Here is a 17,326-nt window from a genome sequence, read left to right on the forward strand (position 1 = left end):
TACTTATGAGTGGGACTGTTTTATTTTTAATATTAATTTCCTATGAAATAACAAATGTATACGGCTCCCACCACTGCATCTTTGCTTTCAGGTTCCAAGCACTATTACAACTCTTTTGATAAGGGAGTTATTATTATGCTTACACAATAAGAAGTGATACTAAGGATTAATAACATATACGTAATGCTTATTAATTTCGCACTGACAACTTATTTGCATTTATAAGCTATACCTCAGTTACAAAGGCAGCACAGCTGCCCTCTACTAGTCACCGCAGCCATATTGCTTTCATCCTACAATCCCTCCACCAAAGCTCATGGTAAAGAAAAGCATGACTAATGTAAAATGCTTCACTTCTGAATCGCTGCTTTCTAAGTTATGGGAATGCTATAGCATCCACAATGTATTAAGTGCAAAGCACTGAACCCAACTACTGAGTTCTCCTTCAGCAAACCGCATACCTGGTGGGGCCAAGCACCACAGCAGCAATAGGTAAGGGGTGGCCAGAAGCGGTGCGTGCCTTTCCAGCCGTTTCGGTAGTCCGGGATGGGGCGGCAGGTGCGTGATGCTGGTGGATGGATCACCTGTTAGACGAAAGCAGCTTAGGGCAGGATCGCCCCAGGAGGAGACTGTGTTACGACAGCTCTCAGCGCAGCCGAACGCTGGAGCGCTTGCTTTGCGAAGGCGCTCGCTGCTGTGACAAACCCTGGTGCAGCTCCCGGAAAGCGGGAGCAGAGAGAGGCAGGGCAGCCCAGCCCAGCCAAAGTGGAGAGCACTGCTTACGCTGCAGGTCAGCTCCTGTTCCCCTGTCTGACAACGGCAAATCTCTTAGTCACTTCACAGTTCTGGGAACAGAGTATCGTCTTGTGAAATTACAATGCTGTTTTAATGCTACCATTATTTGCATTGTCTTCAGACAATAAAATGTTCTATCGCAGTGGCTGTGGGATGACAGCAGTGAATACACACTGAGTCACCCCATGTTAATTTAAATAGCACAACTGTGTGAACACATGTTCTTTAGTTAAATCCACATACACACTCAAAAGTAAAAATAAGCAGATCTCCAAGGAAGAACTCACTTTCTACATAATGCAAAAGCAACCCTCGCTGTTGTGCTTCTACAGCCTGAACAAACATGTGGTGAAGGGCTTAGTAAGACTACTCCTATTTTCTGACCTGGTACTAGACAAGTACACAAAGGCACCCCCAAAGGGTTATGTCATTAAAAACATATGTGCCTAAACCTGGTTTTATTTGGTGACTTCCCCAGCACAAGCGGAGACGGTGCCTGCAAGCAGGCATTCAGTACCACGATGTTGACACAGAGAAGTTTTGAGTTCCCCTCCTCCCCTTTCAAATCTGAACAGCACCTCTCAAGAAAAAAAAATCACTCAGATGTTTTCTCACTATACGTAATAACATACCTCCCAGTTACGCTCAATCCCATTCAGAGCAGGAGATATCCAGAAGATTTCAAGTTGGAGCACAGGGAGGGTCTACTGTCCAGACATTCATCCTTATCACAGGACTTGCTGTGCTGCCAATTCACCACGCACTGCTGATACCAATGAACACAAAGCAAACAACTGCTCTGTGTTCAAACTAGTCTGTGTTTCTGCCCCTTAACTAAACCGTCACCAGGAATAGAAACTGGATAAAGCACAGCTTCTGCATTTTGAAGTGACACTACGGAAGGCACAGAGGGTTAAAACGAGCATGTATTTTTTCATATTATACCTGTGAAACCACCCTCCACAGTCTTCCTCACAGCAAAGCTGCACAGCTGCCTGAGGGCACATTATTTTACACTTCCTAAAACAAAACCTCCCACGTCTAATGCTTCTAAGATGCAACCAGATACACTTCAACCAGGTATCATCATTGTGAAGGGATTTTGCTATCATGAACGCTCCCAATATTGGGCACTTGAAATTGGGCACAAGCACTGCCTGACAGAGCATGACTTCAGTACAACATGGATTCAAAGCATGTAAATTGAGGCCAATGAAGTATTCATACCACCAAACTTAAGATGCCTTAATTCCCTTCTTCTAGAAGGAGCCCTGGTGTGCCTGCCTTGAGCTCCTGTCCTTGCCTTGCTTCTTGGAGCAACTTCTCTTCCTCTCCAGTAATTCCTCATGGACAAGAGCTGGGGAAACAAGTCCCCGGCTGCCAAGCAATTTTAAGCTTAAGTTAGACAACATGAGTAAACAATAGAGCATGCAAAAGTGTTCAAGTGTAGATCTTGCTATGGTAAAAATAATACTAATAAAAAGTCTGGGTTTTTTTCATGGAGGGTATCTGAAGGGGACTAAGTTTCACAGGCAAGTCCCGCTCTCCCTCAAAACAAGCGTCAAATAGAAAGAAAAGGATTTTCTTGCCTAGCTGTGAAGAAAGCTGTAGACCACAGCTTCTTAAATATCCAGAATGTAGGAAATACCTAAAAAGCTGAAGAACCATTCCCCCTCTCCCATTTGAATCCTTACACAAGTTTCTGCAATTGCCTACACAGAACAACATTAGACAAACAGCTAGTGCATCTTAAACAGTGCTTAGGGCCATGTCGGAGCCAGACTGGAGGAGCTGACAGTTGGCCACCTCGCCAGGGACCAAGGTGATAGCACATGCTATCCTTACGAGTCACTTTTATCCTACACTAATTTCCCCTTCTTCTCCTGGCGGGTCTCTTGTGCACCTGCGCAGCACAAGCCCAGGTATCTCTGCTGGCCCAAATAAGCACAGCACAGCACACAGTGTCCCGCCCAGCGGCTGAGTTCCATAAAACCTCAAAATAACGGTGTGCCAAACTGTACGTGGTGTGCCACAGATTTCGTGACTGCTGGGGCTCCCTCAGGTCTGCACGGTGTGGTTTATGTGGCGGGCAGAGACAACAGCTTCCCCGATTCTCTCTTCTTCTCCCAACAGCAACCACATGCCACGCAACATGCCCCGTGCATGGAAATGGCCAGGAACAGCAATGTCAGAGATGCTCAGGAAACCACGACCTGGTAAAGAAGGATAGCATCTACTGTCACCAACCCCTGACCCTCTGAAAGCTTATTGTATCTCAGTAAGGAAACTAATGTGACTTTAAGCCCACAGAAACAGGGGAAGGAGTATGGCAGAGAGAAATTTGCAGGTCTTTGCTCCATGGTCCCTCCTGCCCTTATGTTTATTGCTCTTAAACCTATTTAAACCCCAGAGGAGGCCACTGAAAGCCCTGCTGGCAGGTCACGGGTGGGCTGGCTGTCACCCTTACACGTGATATCCTGCTCTTTTCAGATTCGACAACCGAGCCAGAAACAACTAGTCCAGTAGTGAACCTAACTAGTGTAAATTACAAAGTAGCATGGGGATTGAGGGTAATTTTAATACAGAATCCCCTGAGCCAAACTTTTAATTAGTCTCGCATCACCACCACGAAGTGAAGGGAGCAAAGGTCCTGAGAAGGGTGTTAGAGCAGCCCTGCACAGCCTTGCATCAAGACGACTTAAACGGCAAAGCACAGCATGCTGACTAATGGCTAACTTGTAGTGTTACTCACCTCTGCTTATGCGTACTCAAGACGTATATTTTTAACAACTCTTCCCAACTGTTCGCATTTTATATTTATGTTGCCAAGTAGGTGAATCCTTCAAATGATACTATGGAAAAACTATATAAAAACTCAAAATTTCAGGCCAGACCATTTCCTCTCCTGCTTAACCCAGACTTTTTAAGCAAGGAGAGACTTGCAGTGCAGAAAGGCAATCTTCCAGAAAAGCTAACTTTCTGAGACTTACAGCTTATCCTTTGTAGCTCATGGGGCTTGTGCTCTAACCATATGAAAACATTATTAATTATTATCGCACTATGTTTCATGCTAAATATTTATGCCCTTTTCTCCACTGCCAAATGCTCATGTTGATACTTTAACTGTACTGTGCAGATGCGAGTCTTGTATTCCTGGGCTGTCTTTTTTTTTTTTTCCCCCTCCCCTTTTCTTTTCCCTCCCTTCTTCCCTCAGTCATGAAGACAAGCTTTAAGATTTATTCCAAAATCCAACAACAATGAAATTTTGGTAAAAAAAACATCTAACATGACAAAATGCCCTAAGCATTAAAACATATTAAAAACACCAAATTTTTAATTTCACACATTCAATCCTACAGTGATTTTTAGTAGCCTACAGAACATTAAAGCCTCGTAAAGTCAGATTTACAACAGAACTTGAAACAGCCCCATATATAGCCTATGAAGTGCTGTTATAATACAAACTTTAGGAGTGTCAAACTTCAGTGAATTATGAAACTCAGCACTTCCCCTCTTTTTTAGCTGTAATCTTATATGGAAAGCTGTTATCAAAAAACCTGCCTGCCCTTGCGCTGTAAAGAATTTATTATTTTATTTCTTCATCTTACAGCTGTTATGAAATTAAAAGTGACAAACCATGCACTAAATCACTGATTTTGTGAACTTTTTTTTAAAAGCCTGAATATCGTTATGAGTTCCGGATTAAAATATGTGGGTAAAAGCAAAAGGGACAAGATAAAACAGGAATAAGTAGGCACATCCAAAAATCAGGTTTATAAGTTTCATATTTTAAAACGTATGTGAGGCGAAAGTCAGAACAAGAAAAATCTGACAACACAAATTTGGGCAGTAATTATATGAAACTTAAATTGAACAACTGTTTACTGGGTTTTATTTCTTATTTCTAGTTTCTCTTAGATTTCTGTATTTGCTACAGGACTTCAGCAAAAACAGCATTCTGGTTTTTTGGACATGGTCTTTGGGTAAATCAGTTCATTCTCTTGTCAGTGGATCAAAATAAAATTTAACAAGTATCAATTTATACCTATTTTCCATGGTGCACAAAGGTGAACAAATACTGGTATTCCTGAAGAAATTCTTGTCAGTATAAGTGCGTGACCTAAATATAAATGTGCATTTTTCTTTAAGTATATAGAAGCACAATAACTTGAGGGGGGAAAACCACCAAACTGCTAAATAAATCTACATGTACTACACTTTCACAGTGAAGGGCCAAATTACATCAATGTAGCAGAATCCACCTTTTTTATGTGACGCCATGCATGCACTGAAGGATATATAAATACTAGTGAAAATTTCTCTAAAAGTTTTTTATCTTTTTTACAGTATCTTACTAATCCTTATAAAATAGCTAAAAGAGCTTTTTATTTTTGCACTTGAATTCATTTATCTTCTTTCATTCAACATCAGTAGCTATAGTAGGAAATGAATAATTGAGATGCCAAATGTTGCCATTAATTTCAGTATTGCATCAGAAAAATAATTTAAAACTTGAAAACAGATCACTGGAAATGCAAAATTTTTTTTACATTACATATATATATACATATTTATAAAAATACATTTATAGTATTCATTTATATATTTTACCCTGAACTCCAGAAAAATCACTGCTTTCCTCCCCAGCAATACTTTTCAATTCCTGAAAAGAAGGATGAAGATCCTAAGTAAAATATCATTGTTTATAATGTAAAACATTTTATAAAGAGTGAACAGAATTTACCTCATTGCAGAGGAAGATAAGAATAAGTGAGAAATGTCAGAAATACTGCCAGAGATAGAAAGTGAACCCATTCATTAAAGAAGTTATTTAGCTCCTAGGTTAAGATGCCAAAGAATAAAATTAACAGAGGATCAGCATCCCTACAGATTACTAGGATTTGGAGAGAGCAGAGCAAATGACTTCTAGACTGACTAAAACTAGAAGATATCCGATGTAGCCAACAAATTCTGTGAAACTTTTCAATTTTTCCTCTGTGATGCAAATCAAATCTCGTTTCCCCCCCCCAAACCTTCTCTTTCAAGGCCTTTTCTGGATCTGCTCCTGGAGAAGGGAGAAGTGCAGAGGAGCTAAAACAAGTAACCCAATTTATTAATCCCACTGCAAGACTAGATGCTTATGGAAATGAAATCTCCATTCCCAAGCAGATAGACTAGATATGTCAGTATGTTTTTGCCATCTCTGATATAAAAATAGGTGTCAGCAAAACCCAGTATAAATTCTTGCAAGCCCCTGCAGGAATGCTGCTGTGTTCCTCTGGATTGTTCAACCAGCACAACCACCCAGAAACTTCTCATAATCAAGGAAAAGAGGTGGGGAGGGGGGATAACCCACCTCAAACCCTCAGTTCTGTTGTGTTCAAAATCCCTACCAAAACAACCGAAACAATTTTTCTTATTGGTTAGATGGGCTTTGCAAATAATATTCCTGGGTCATCACCGCTGACCCAGGGTTTGCCCCTTGTCCAAGAGAAAGACAGGATCTCTCCCCTGGGGTACTGGTGCCATCACTGAGGGTCAGAAAAGAAGAAGCCAGGAGCATTTTGTGGCCTGGAAGTAAACCAAAACATATCTGCTTTTAACAGCACAAGCAAACGAGGCATGCTTCTACAAGCTGCATCTTACTATTCCTCAGGAAAAACTCCCTGGCTTTTTCTGTTCTGTATTTTTCTGTGAACAGGCATCACGATCGGCATGTGTGGGGGCTGTTGCCAAGCGCTCCTAAAACTTGCGCTCCTGCACCGCGTACGTGTGCGCCCGTGCTCACGCACGCATAAAAAACTGCGGCAAACCGCGGCAGCCGTGACCTGGAGGAAGCACCGAGCACAGTCGGCCACCCGCTGAATCAATTTATGCAGACTGCAAAGATGCTCTCCATTATCAGTGTAGGCAACAGCAAAACATGCAATAAAAAAGGAGCTCTTCCAAAAAAAGAAAAAAAAATAGGAAATGTTTGGCCTTCAGGCAGCTCTTGGTTTCTCCTCCCACCCAAAAAAGCTAATGTGTTGCTTTTGTAACCCGTTATCATCATCCATATACACAACTATAGCAATTTCATGCCTTTTCTAGAAAGTGAACAAAGCGAACTGCCGAAACACACCCCAGCATATGACCAAAATGCAAGCTCTTGTGCTTTGGTCAAGCTCCTCAAGTACAACTACTTTTTCTGCATTTCTTTCTCTTGCTTTCCTTAGTTCCCTCCATTGTGTTCCAGATTTCCAATGTCCAAATTTCAGTAGATTAAACTGGCAGAGATCTTGCTCCTCAATAAAAGCACCTCTCAGTCTGCAACTGCAGCAGGCAGCCAGGCTGCAGCCCGAGGATGCTGGATCAGCCACGGAGTACGAAGCATTTCAAATTTAGGTCACCCGTGCCGTTCCCATCTCAGGGAACAGTGACACTATGTTTTTCCACACTTGGCTGTTTTCCTGCTGACCTGCGTCTCAAATTAGACAACAGTCCCAATGCAATTTAAAGAACAAAGTCAGCACAGAAGATATTTAATGCTGAAGATGTCAGGAAAGCCTGATCAGGAAGAAGAATTAACTTTCCCAAAGTTTGCGGCTGGAGGCTGAAGGCGCAAACACTAACACTGCATGAACATGCATCCTTCAGCCGCGTTCACTGCCTGCACGACCAAGACACAACGGGGGGACCGATGGCAGGCAAAAATTGTCACCACGTGAGGAAAAGCGGAGCTGAGCCAGCAGCGCAAATGATAAGAGTTATCTCTGCTGGAGGCTGCTCGCTGCCGCGCCAGCACCTCGGCTCCGCGCTGACAAATGCCGGGGGGGAGCTGGTGCAGAGGCTGGACCTCGCTAATGATAAATACGGCGCTTCAGGCACTGAGGCTGTCAAACTGGCAGCCTACCCACATTTCTGCAAATGAGCCAACGCAGCCATATTCGAGCAAGTAAAACTCCTTGCTTGCTGCAGGAAGATGAGAAACGTAGCCGGGTCCTGTGCTGGTGGAAGGTGAAAGGGGGAAAACCCCGACCCTCTTCCTTTGGGGGTCTGCTGTTCCCCAGAGGGCTGGAGAGGGAGCAACCCCAGCACCCAGCCTCCCGCGGCAGCTGAAGCCATCCCAGAGCAGCGTGGCAGGGCAAGCTCTGACGGCTCCTCTGCACCCACGCCTACTCAAAGTGCTTTCCAGTTGTTGGATTCAACATTTGGTGTTTTCCCCCCGTAGTTCTTTAAAATAAAAAAGAATGAGAATTATATGCTCAGCACAACACAGAAACTAGCATGTTTTTACAGAAGAATGGTTCCTACACGACTGCAATGTTCAACTACACATGAATCCAGAGAGGAAAAGCTTAATGGACAGCAATAGGAGGTATTTTAGCTCACCCTGTATTTCTTATCCTACCAGTTCAAAGCTGCCTCGCTCCCTCGTGGGCATCCCCGAGCACAAGCGGCACGGGCAATCCCAGGGAAGATGACTTGCAAGGATATTTGCCCACTGGCTGTAGGCTTAGCCGAAGATTAACAGAAGCTATACCTACTGAATATTTACTAGCAACTAAAGCAGCTGAGCTTGTCATCAGGCATTGCAAATGATTCACAAAGGAGAAAAACAATTTGGAAAGGTCACAGTACGAGAAGAAACTTTATTTTAAGGAGTTTTGGGTAAATCCACAGATTAGTAGATGTTTTACCCGGAGGATGATTTTCAATTTTAGAAAAAGATAGTAAGGAGATGTATCAGAAAAGATCCAACTTGTGGGAAAAAAAAAAACACTTTATGTAAATGGACATAAGTTACATGAAAGAGCTGAGAATGAAATTATAAATGGAAGAAAACCCAGTACCATCTCTATATCATGACAACAGAAACCAGACCTGTCATAATAAGTAGAGTTCATATCGTCTGATTTAGTTAATAGGTTTTTAGAGAAACAGCAAAGTTCATTCATGGGATACAATTTTTTTTCTCTGATGAGAGATTTGCAGGAGAATCAGTGCGACAGGCAGTCTTATTATAACTTTCACACATATAAAAGGCTAATAAGCAATTAGGAATTACAGACGTTAGGAAAAAGAGCTGATCCCTTCTCCAATCCATTACCCTGCCGACTGAAGATTATTCTCTACCATCTCTTAGCTAATGCATTGCTAGATCTAGTACTGAGACCACAAGTGCTAGAGCGTCTTCCCCAATTTCTGTAGGAGATCATTCCCTGGGTTTATGCATCTACAAAATTAATATTAAAGAAATTTTGTTTATATTTTTCTCTGTTAATCCCTGATTTTTGTTACAATCATCTATGTTGAAAATTTCTTTTGTACTTCAATTTTATTTCTTGTATTTGTGCTTTTCTTCCCTGATATCCTTCCAATATCATTGATTTCCTCCAAGGGATAAAGCATCTGCAACTGACTGCCCACTCAAGGTGCCCACACAAAAGAAACACAGAGCTTGTTGCAATGCCAACCAACATCAATAGGGATCTTCCACCAACTTCAGGGGGGTCAGGATCAGGCCTTCAGAGACGCTACTTCCCCCTGCAGTATGCTCAGTTGGGCATCTTTATACAGCCAATAGCTGTAATATCCCCCCCCATTATATTTCAGACCCTTGCTGGTATTATTCCCAAGTTTTTTCCAGCATTACCTTTTTTGAAGTCTCTTCATTACTTGCAATATTTTTATTTGGTATTATATTTTGTAAAGTTAATTACAGTTTTGCATTTTGTTTTATGTTCCTGACCTCTTCAGATTCTTTTGAACTTTAAATATTTGTCCAGACTAGTATTTTCAGCTCTTCCTAATTTGCATGTGGTTCGTACAGCATCTAAATTCCCTCCATATCATCAGTTTAGTTTAGAAAGGACAAAACTAAAGTCTTTTGGAGAGGCAAAGCAGGACAAAGCTTTTGAAGAAAGATGCAACAGTTAAATCCTGTTTTATCACACTACCCATTAGATTACTTCTGCTGAAGCAATTTTAACTTAAAGTCCTAAAATACTGACACAAATAAAATATAACCTGTTTTGAAGAAAAAAGCCCCAACAACCCAGAATTAAAGTTATATAAGCTTAGACTGACTTCTTTAATAAAGCAATGGGAAGCAGCAAACTGAGGAGAAACAAGAGAAAACATCAGTAACAGACCCATGGATCAGAGATTATATTGCCATGTTTGAGAAAAACAGACACTTCAAGAGATGCCAACCTACTGGGAATACTAAACAACATTGCTGCTTAAAATGTAAGAAGTAATAGAAAATAACCTAACTGTAACTCTATAAAGCATTATCTTTAGCACCTGAGGAGCTATTTTTTTATTTGCTGGTCTAAGAACAATAGGGCCTCTGCACGCATTATGCAGGAACCTGGGGAAGAAAGAGTAACAATTTGCACTGAAGACTTGAGTTTGGATACAAAAGACACTTTCCAATAATTTTTCCACAGTAAAGAACAATAACAAAGGTGATGTAGACACCATATGGTATGTTAATTCCAGTCCTGACAACAGCTCTGTTCTCCGTCTATTCCTTTGCTAGTCTGCAGGAGAACATGCAACTTGTGCCACTGACACCAACGGCAAAAGCCAGCCTCATTAGGCATGGCAAATATTAATGCATAGGTAAATAAAAGCTTAGGACACTGGGAACACAAATTGTGAATGATCAGCCCTGCAAGCCATCTCTCGCCTGATGAGGAGCATCACTGGGTGGATAAAGTACCACCGTAACAACTTCTTCGGTGTTCAGGAAAGCTAGGGTAAACCAGACGCAAATACACCCTGGAGCGAGGAGGATGCATGCTGCCTTTGCAGGAAAACATGCAACAAAAAAATTATCCAAATAACATGCTTGGAAAAGGAGCCTGGGTCATTTTTTCTATAAATCCAACCAGTCTGTACTGCACTAACACATAAAACCAAACCTCAAGTGCTGAACAGGACACCGGCACAGGGGCCGTGGGTAAGAGCACCCCACCTTTGTGGGAAGGGACAGCCCCAACGCCTCGGTGGTGATGCACCCAAATCTTCCTTCCAGGTGAAAGAAAGGATGGAGAGAGGACAGGGCTGAGCTGCCTGTACCGGCAGCTCACAAACTGGCCCACAAACAGCCTGTGTCAGGAGCCTGTGAGCGGGCATTTGGATTTGGTGCATGGAAGGAAACAAAAGAGCCTCTGCTTTCACATTCTGCACCGCAACATGGCAGCAGGTGGTTGCTTCTGTTGGAGGCAGACCTCGGCTTTGTCTTTATGCATTAGTCTCCTCAACTGGTGGGCAGGCAAATAGTACACTTGAAGGAAAATAAAAGGCAAACAAACAAACAAAAAAACCCCCACCAAACCCACAAAAACAAAAGAAAAAAGGACCCCCCCAACCCTCTGAAATCAATTACGCAATGGGTACCTGCTCCCGGAATCGCCCTAATGCTACTTCAAACTTGGAAAACCTTGTGATACCGGTCCTCTAGCAACCACAGATGAGAAAAGCCTCTCAGACATCCAAAAAATACACTTAGTAGCAAAGGGAGATGGAACTGGGAAAACTAAACAGGGTGCTTCGGCAGGACAAGTTCTTCAGCTAAACCACTGTTGTCAGAATACATTTTAGGTAGGTAAATCCAGATAGACTTACAAATTTTTTTTAATCTCTAGATAATTCCCAAATGCCATTGGTGGTGTTACTGAATTATAAGGAGTGAGGCATATGGAAATATGAAACTGTTCTTGCTAGGTAATGTAATTCAAACTCTAAATATTTATTTACTTTTGCAGGGGGAAGGGAGCAGTGGGCAGCTGAAACCCAGCTGGGATGGCTCAGCAGCACGTGTCACCACGCGCTCCCCCGCACCGCAGCATCCAGCTGGGATGGCACGCTGCAGGGGAACGAGGAGCACAGGCAAGCTGGAAAACACCACAGCTGCAGTCTCAGTGGCTGAGGCTTACTCTTGCCATCAAGCACAGAAACTTGGCCATTAAGACATGGTCTGCATTTCACACATGCTGATGAGGCTGATGAGATGAGGCTGGGCTCCTACCCACTCCATCCCCATCCCCACCAGTGCTCCCCTTTGCACTACCTCCAGCGTCAGAGTGCCCCTGGAAGGATCTCATCCCAAGATCTGGTCTGGAGCCCATCCCAGTCTGAGACCAGCTTCCTTATGTGCTGTTCCAGCACTGACCCGTTACCTCTCTGACCTAAAATGAGGCCATTTTGGCCCAGCAGCACACCACCATGACGTTGTAGATCAAGCAGCTGGGCAGGGTCAGGCTGCTGAGAGAAGAGGCATGGTGATGAGGACGGGTCGCTGCAGGCAGCCTCTGCACTTGAATAAGGCTGCAGGGAGCCGTACTCCAGAGGGAACGTAGCTTTGCCCACCTCTCGTGTGGCAGCGAGACCTTTCTCTCTCCTCCGAAACATCCCTCAGGTTACACTGATACAACTGCTTGTAGGGGCGCAGCAAAATCAGGATAGAGAATTGATCCAGGATAAAAATAATGTCATCCCCTCAAAAAGAGGGAGGGAGGACAAGGAAGAGAAGCACCATTTATAGCCTGGCTCAATTCTGGGTGCATTTAATTGTGAGAAACATAGATGCTTTCATGTAGGTTTGTTCAGTTTTTCTTTAAAAATCTTAATGTTAACTATTTCATTTAATGTAAGTATCTGCATCCAACATGCCCCGCTCACAGCACTGACTACTCCTTATAAATTCATACCTGCACAGTATTAACGATTATGGGAAAGCTTGAAATTCTGGCACGAACACAGCATCCCATTGTTTTGGTTTGGGTTTTTTCCCCTGGACCTGCAGAGGAGCACTGCACACAGGCACACTCTCTGCATGTTCAGATGAGAAGATACAGCAGCCTTCAGACATGGGCTGCAGTTGTTCTGCTTCAGAGTCAACACTCTCTAAGGCTGCTATGGTAGATGAAACGTCTCCGAGCTCTGGGTAGTACAGAGACAGGTGAGGATATGACCGCTTCAGCTGCATTCTGCTTGCAGGTTTAACAGTAATCCTTACAACCAGAAGACATGGAAATGCCTTTTTTAATTTTTATTTTTCTTTTTTTAATAAAAGCTCAGAATCTAGAACAGCCTAGATTTTGGCCAAGCTGGTGTTGCGATCTAATCCTAGCTGTTGATTTCCAGATCTGTCAATTTAGTATCACTTAAAAAATAAGATTAAAACCTACCTTGGGCCCCAAAAAAGGATTTAAGAAATTGTCATGAAACAAGATGCATATCAAGTCACTACAAAGCAGATTTGGTTAAATATACTTCTGCAAAGAAGGTTACTGTTCAGTCAACTCTGTTTTAACTGTATTTCTTGATATTCCAATCTTCTTGTCACTTCTTTTCTGGCAAAAGTCTTCTTTAGTTAGACTCCAGAATCAATTCAACTGAGATCTAATAAATACTGTTTATTTCCCATACTAAGATTGGCTTTGCTTAACATAATTGAGTTAGGTAAAGAAGTGACAAATCCAGTTGTGCGCATATATATTGATATGCAACAGAAAAGCATGTGGTATTTTCTACTGTGAGTGAAGAAACGTTGCCAAAAATCCCCTGTGATGAGATCTGGCAAAAAGGCCATAACCTACCAGCACCCCAGGCATAACACACGCCTTGCTAGTCCCACACAACCACAGCTCTCGCCAACCTCAGCAAGAAATAAGGGCTCACAGCAGCCTTAGAGGGTGTTACGAGAACAGGTTCAAGGAGTTGAGCCTACAAATTACTCCACTGTATAGGAAGTTAGCCATGACAGGGAGTATAACGGATAATTTTGTTTATTTTTTTTACAATAAGATAATGGAAATTATAGATGTAGTAAGAAACAGTGACATTGACGCATCTCATGAAAACAGGCACTCGCATTCCCAGTGAATATTTCATCCTCCCTATTGCTGACAATTTTTTTTTGTTTGTTTATTAATTGAGAATAAGTATAATACTAGTTACATAGCACTTCAATAGGACATTTGAATCACTAGCTTGGTTATTTTTTCAAATATCCAGAAAAAAAAAGTGGTAGTAAACTCCCCAATATAAGTGCAGCTGATATAAATCGATACCATTGGAAAAAATCTGTTATCACACACAAATAAGATGATGCAGAACCTGTTAATATCCAGGACTCAGAGTGTGATATATGGTCCACATATCGGGAGTACGAAGCACGTACCCCTAATAACAGCCCCCTGTAGCTGGGAGGGCTAAGCAGTTGCATCTACCATGGCTTTCACAATGGGACCCAAAAGGTCCAATTCCAAGAAGAAAAAACAAATTAATAAGAAAAACAGTGCAACCTTTAAGATAAATTAATATTAATTTGTTTCTGGCCAGAGATCTTTTTTATAAAATAAACAATGTGAATCCTAATAGAAATTGGGGGGAAAAAGTCCACATCTATCTACAGGGCTCATCCCAAACATTTAATAGTTACTTTGACAATAAGTCTTTTCATGTTTTGGTATACTAGTGCAATGTTAGTGTTCTCGAAACTAGCCTGAAGGGTTTCTAAATTAGTAAGTCAATGTTACCATGGTAACATAATGTACTACCAAAATGGACCGCTTTTTATACATCCACTATAATCAAGTTAGTGACCAAGCAAGTTATAAAAATTCTTGCTTTTTCAGTTTTCGGAGTTTGGGTTTTTGTTGGGTTTTTTTTGTTTGTTTGTGGTTTGTTTTTTTTTTTTTTTTTAAAGTATTCATACAGCTTTTTAAAAAATTATTATTAAGATACACACAAAATTTGTTTTGTTTATCATGCAGGAATAGATCCTGTGTAAGCAGAAAAAGAATCACCACCACCAGCAACAAAAAAGCAGTTCTTAGGACATGCTAAGGGCCTCTGTAGTTTCAGTTCCCAGGCATACAAAGTCTTGACACCCCATCCCTGGTTTTACTTTTGCAGACTGCTTGCAAGCAGAAGACACTCTTTCCTTGTCACAATACTATTTAAAACACAGTGACACCTCACTCTCAGAGCTTCTTACACACCAGGATCCTGCCCATCATGCTGTCTCGGATACCCTGGGGCACATTAAATGGCATTAGATGCCCTAAAAGTCAACCTGTCATCCTGGATCAGACAATCTTCAAACAGAATATTAAAGTTAAAAACATTCTCATATAAAGTTCAATGTTCAAAAGACATAGAATCATAGCATGCTTTGGGTTGGAAGGAACCTTAAAGATCATCTGGTTCCAGCCCCCCTGCCATGGGCAGGGACACCTTCTACTAGGCCATGTTGCTCTAAGCCCCATCCAACCTGGCCTTGAACACAGGGATGGGGTATCCACAACTTCTCTGAGCAAGCTGTTCCAGTGCCTCACCACCCTCATAGTAAAGAACATCTTCCTTATATCTCATCTAAATCTACCCTCTTTCAGTTTAAAGCCATTACCCCTTGTCCTATCAATACCTGCCCTTGTAAAAAGTCCATCTCCAGCTTTCTTGGAGGCCTCCTTCAGGTACTGGAAGGCTGCTATAAGGTCTCCACAGAGTCTTCTCTTCTCCAGGCTGAACAACCCCAACTCTCCCCAACCCCGCTCCAGCCCTCTGAACATCTTTGTGGTCCTCCTCTGGACTTGCTCCAACAGGTCCATGTCCTTCTTATGTTGGGGGCTCCAGAGATGAAGACAGTACTCCAGGTGGGGTCTCATGAGAGCAGAGTAGAGGGGGAGAATCACCTCCCTTGACCTGCTGGCCATGCTTCTTTTGATGGAGCCCAGGATATGGTTGGCTTTCTGGGCTGCAAGCACACATTGTTGGGTCAGGTTGAGCTTCTCATCAACCAACACTCCCAAGTCCTTCTCCTTAGGGTGGCTCTCAATCTCAATCTGTTCTCTGCCCAGCCTGTATTTGTGCTTGGGATTTCTCTGACCCATGTGCAGGACCTTGCACTTGGCCTTGTTCAACCTTCATGAGGTTTGCACAGGCCTACCTCTCCAGCCTGTCAAGGTCCCTCTGGATGGCATCTCTACCCTCCAGCATGTTGACCGCACCATACAGCTTGGTGTCGTCAACAAACTTGCTGAGAGTGCACTCAGTCCCACTGTCCATGTCACCGACAAAGATGTTAAACAGCGCCAGTCCCAGTACTGACCCCTGAGGAATGCCGCTTACCACTGATCTCCACTTGGACATCAAGCCATTGACCGCAACTCTCTGAGTGTGACCATCCAGCCAATTCCACATCCACTGAATGGTCCATCCATCAAATCCATGTCTCTCCAATTTAGAAACAAGGATGTCGTGCAGAACAGTGTCAAGTGCTTTGCCCTAGTCCAGGTAGATGACATCTGTTGCTCTTCCTTTATCCACCAATGCTGTAACCCCGTCATAGGAGACCACTGAATTTGTCAGGCACAATTTGCCCTTAGTGAAGCCATGTTGGCTGTCACCAATCACCTACTTATTTTCCATGTGCCTTAGCATAGTTTCCAGGAGGATCTGCTCTGTGATCTTGCCAGGCACAGAGATGAGGCTGACTGGCCCGCAGTTCCCCAGGTCTTCCTTTTTTCCCTTTTTAAAGATGAGGGTTATGTTTCCCCTTTTCCAGTCAGTGGGAACTTCACCGCACTGCCATGACTTCTCAAATATGATGGATAGTGGCTTCACAACTTCATATGCCAGTTCCCTCGGGACCCGTGGATGCATCTCATCAGGTCCCATGGACTTGTGCACCTTCAGGTTTCCCAGATGGTCTCGAACCTGATCTTCTCCTACAGTGGGTGCTTCTTTATTCTCCCAGTCCCTGCCTTTGCCTTCTGCAACTTGAGCGGTGTGGCTTGAGCACTTGCTGGTGAAGACTGAGGCAAAAAAGTCATTGAGTATCTCAGTCTTCTCCATATCTCAGGTAACCAGGTGTCTCATTTCCTTCTGGAGATGGCCCACATTCTCCCTAGTCGTCTTTTTATCACTAACGTACCTATAGAAGCTTTTCTTGTTGCCCTTAATGTCCCTGGCCAGATTTAATTCTATCAGGGCTTTAGCTTTCCTAACCTGATCCCTGGCTGCTCGGACAATTTCTCTGTATTCCTCCCAGGCTACTTGTTCCTGCTTCCACCCTCCGTAGGCTTCTTTTTTGTGTCTGAATTTGTCCAGAAACTCCTTGTTCATCCACACAGGCCTCCTCATGTTTTTGCCTGACTTCCTCTTTGTTGGGATGCATCGCTCCTGAGCTTGGAGGAGGTGATCCTTGAATATTAACCAGCTTTCTTGGGCCCCTCTTCCCTCCAGGGCTTTATCCCATGGTACTCTACCAAGCAGATCCCTAAAGAGGCCAAAGTCTGCTCTCCTGAAGTCCAGGGTGGTGTGCTTGCTGTATGCCCTCCTTGCTACCCTAAGGATCTTGAACTCCACCATTTCACGGTCACTGCAGCCAAGGCTGCCCTTGAGCTTCACATTCCCCACCAGCCCTTCCTTGTTGGTGAGAACAAGGTCTAGCATAGCACTTCTCCTCGTTGGCTCCTCTATCACTTGGAGAAGGAAGTTACCATCAATGCATTCCAAGAACCTTCCAGAT

The 17,326-nt window shown here is 43.1% G+C and overlaps 1 protein-coding gene across 12 annotated transcripts in view; it reads right to left on the bottom strand.

Moving 5' to 3' along the window:
• The window catches only part of FAM110B (family with sequence similarity 110 member B), a 119,727-nt gene that overhangs the window by 27,579 nt on the left and 74,822 nt on the right, over window positions 1-17,326 (bottom strand). For 2 of the 12 annotated variants that reach the window (XM_087752782.1, XM_087752815.1), the window contains exon 3: window positions 462-584. The exons of the other annotated variants lie outside the window; for them this stretch is intronic. The gene's annotated coding sequence lies outside the window, so the exon portion shown is untranslated. The remainder of the gene's footprint in view (window positions 1-461; window positions 585-17,326) is intronic. 12 annotated transcript variants of the gene reach the window in all.

This window comes from Nipponia nippon, unplaced genomic scaffold, assembly GCF_047370975.1.
Source record: "Nipponia nippon isolate SJK-2023a ecotype South Korea unplaced genomic scaffold, ASM4737097v1 scaffold_1, whole genome shotgun sequence".
Lineage (NCBI taxonomy): Eukaryota > Metazoa > Chordata > Aves > Pelecaniformes > Threskiornithidae > Nipponia > Nipponia nippon.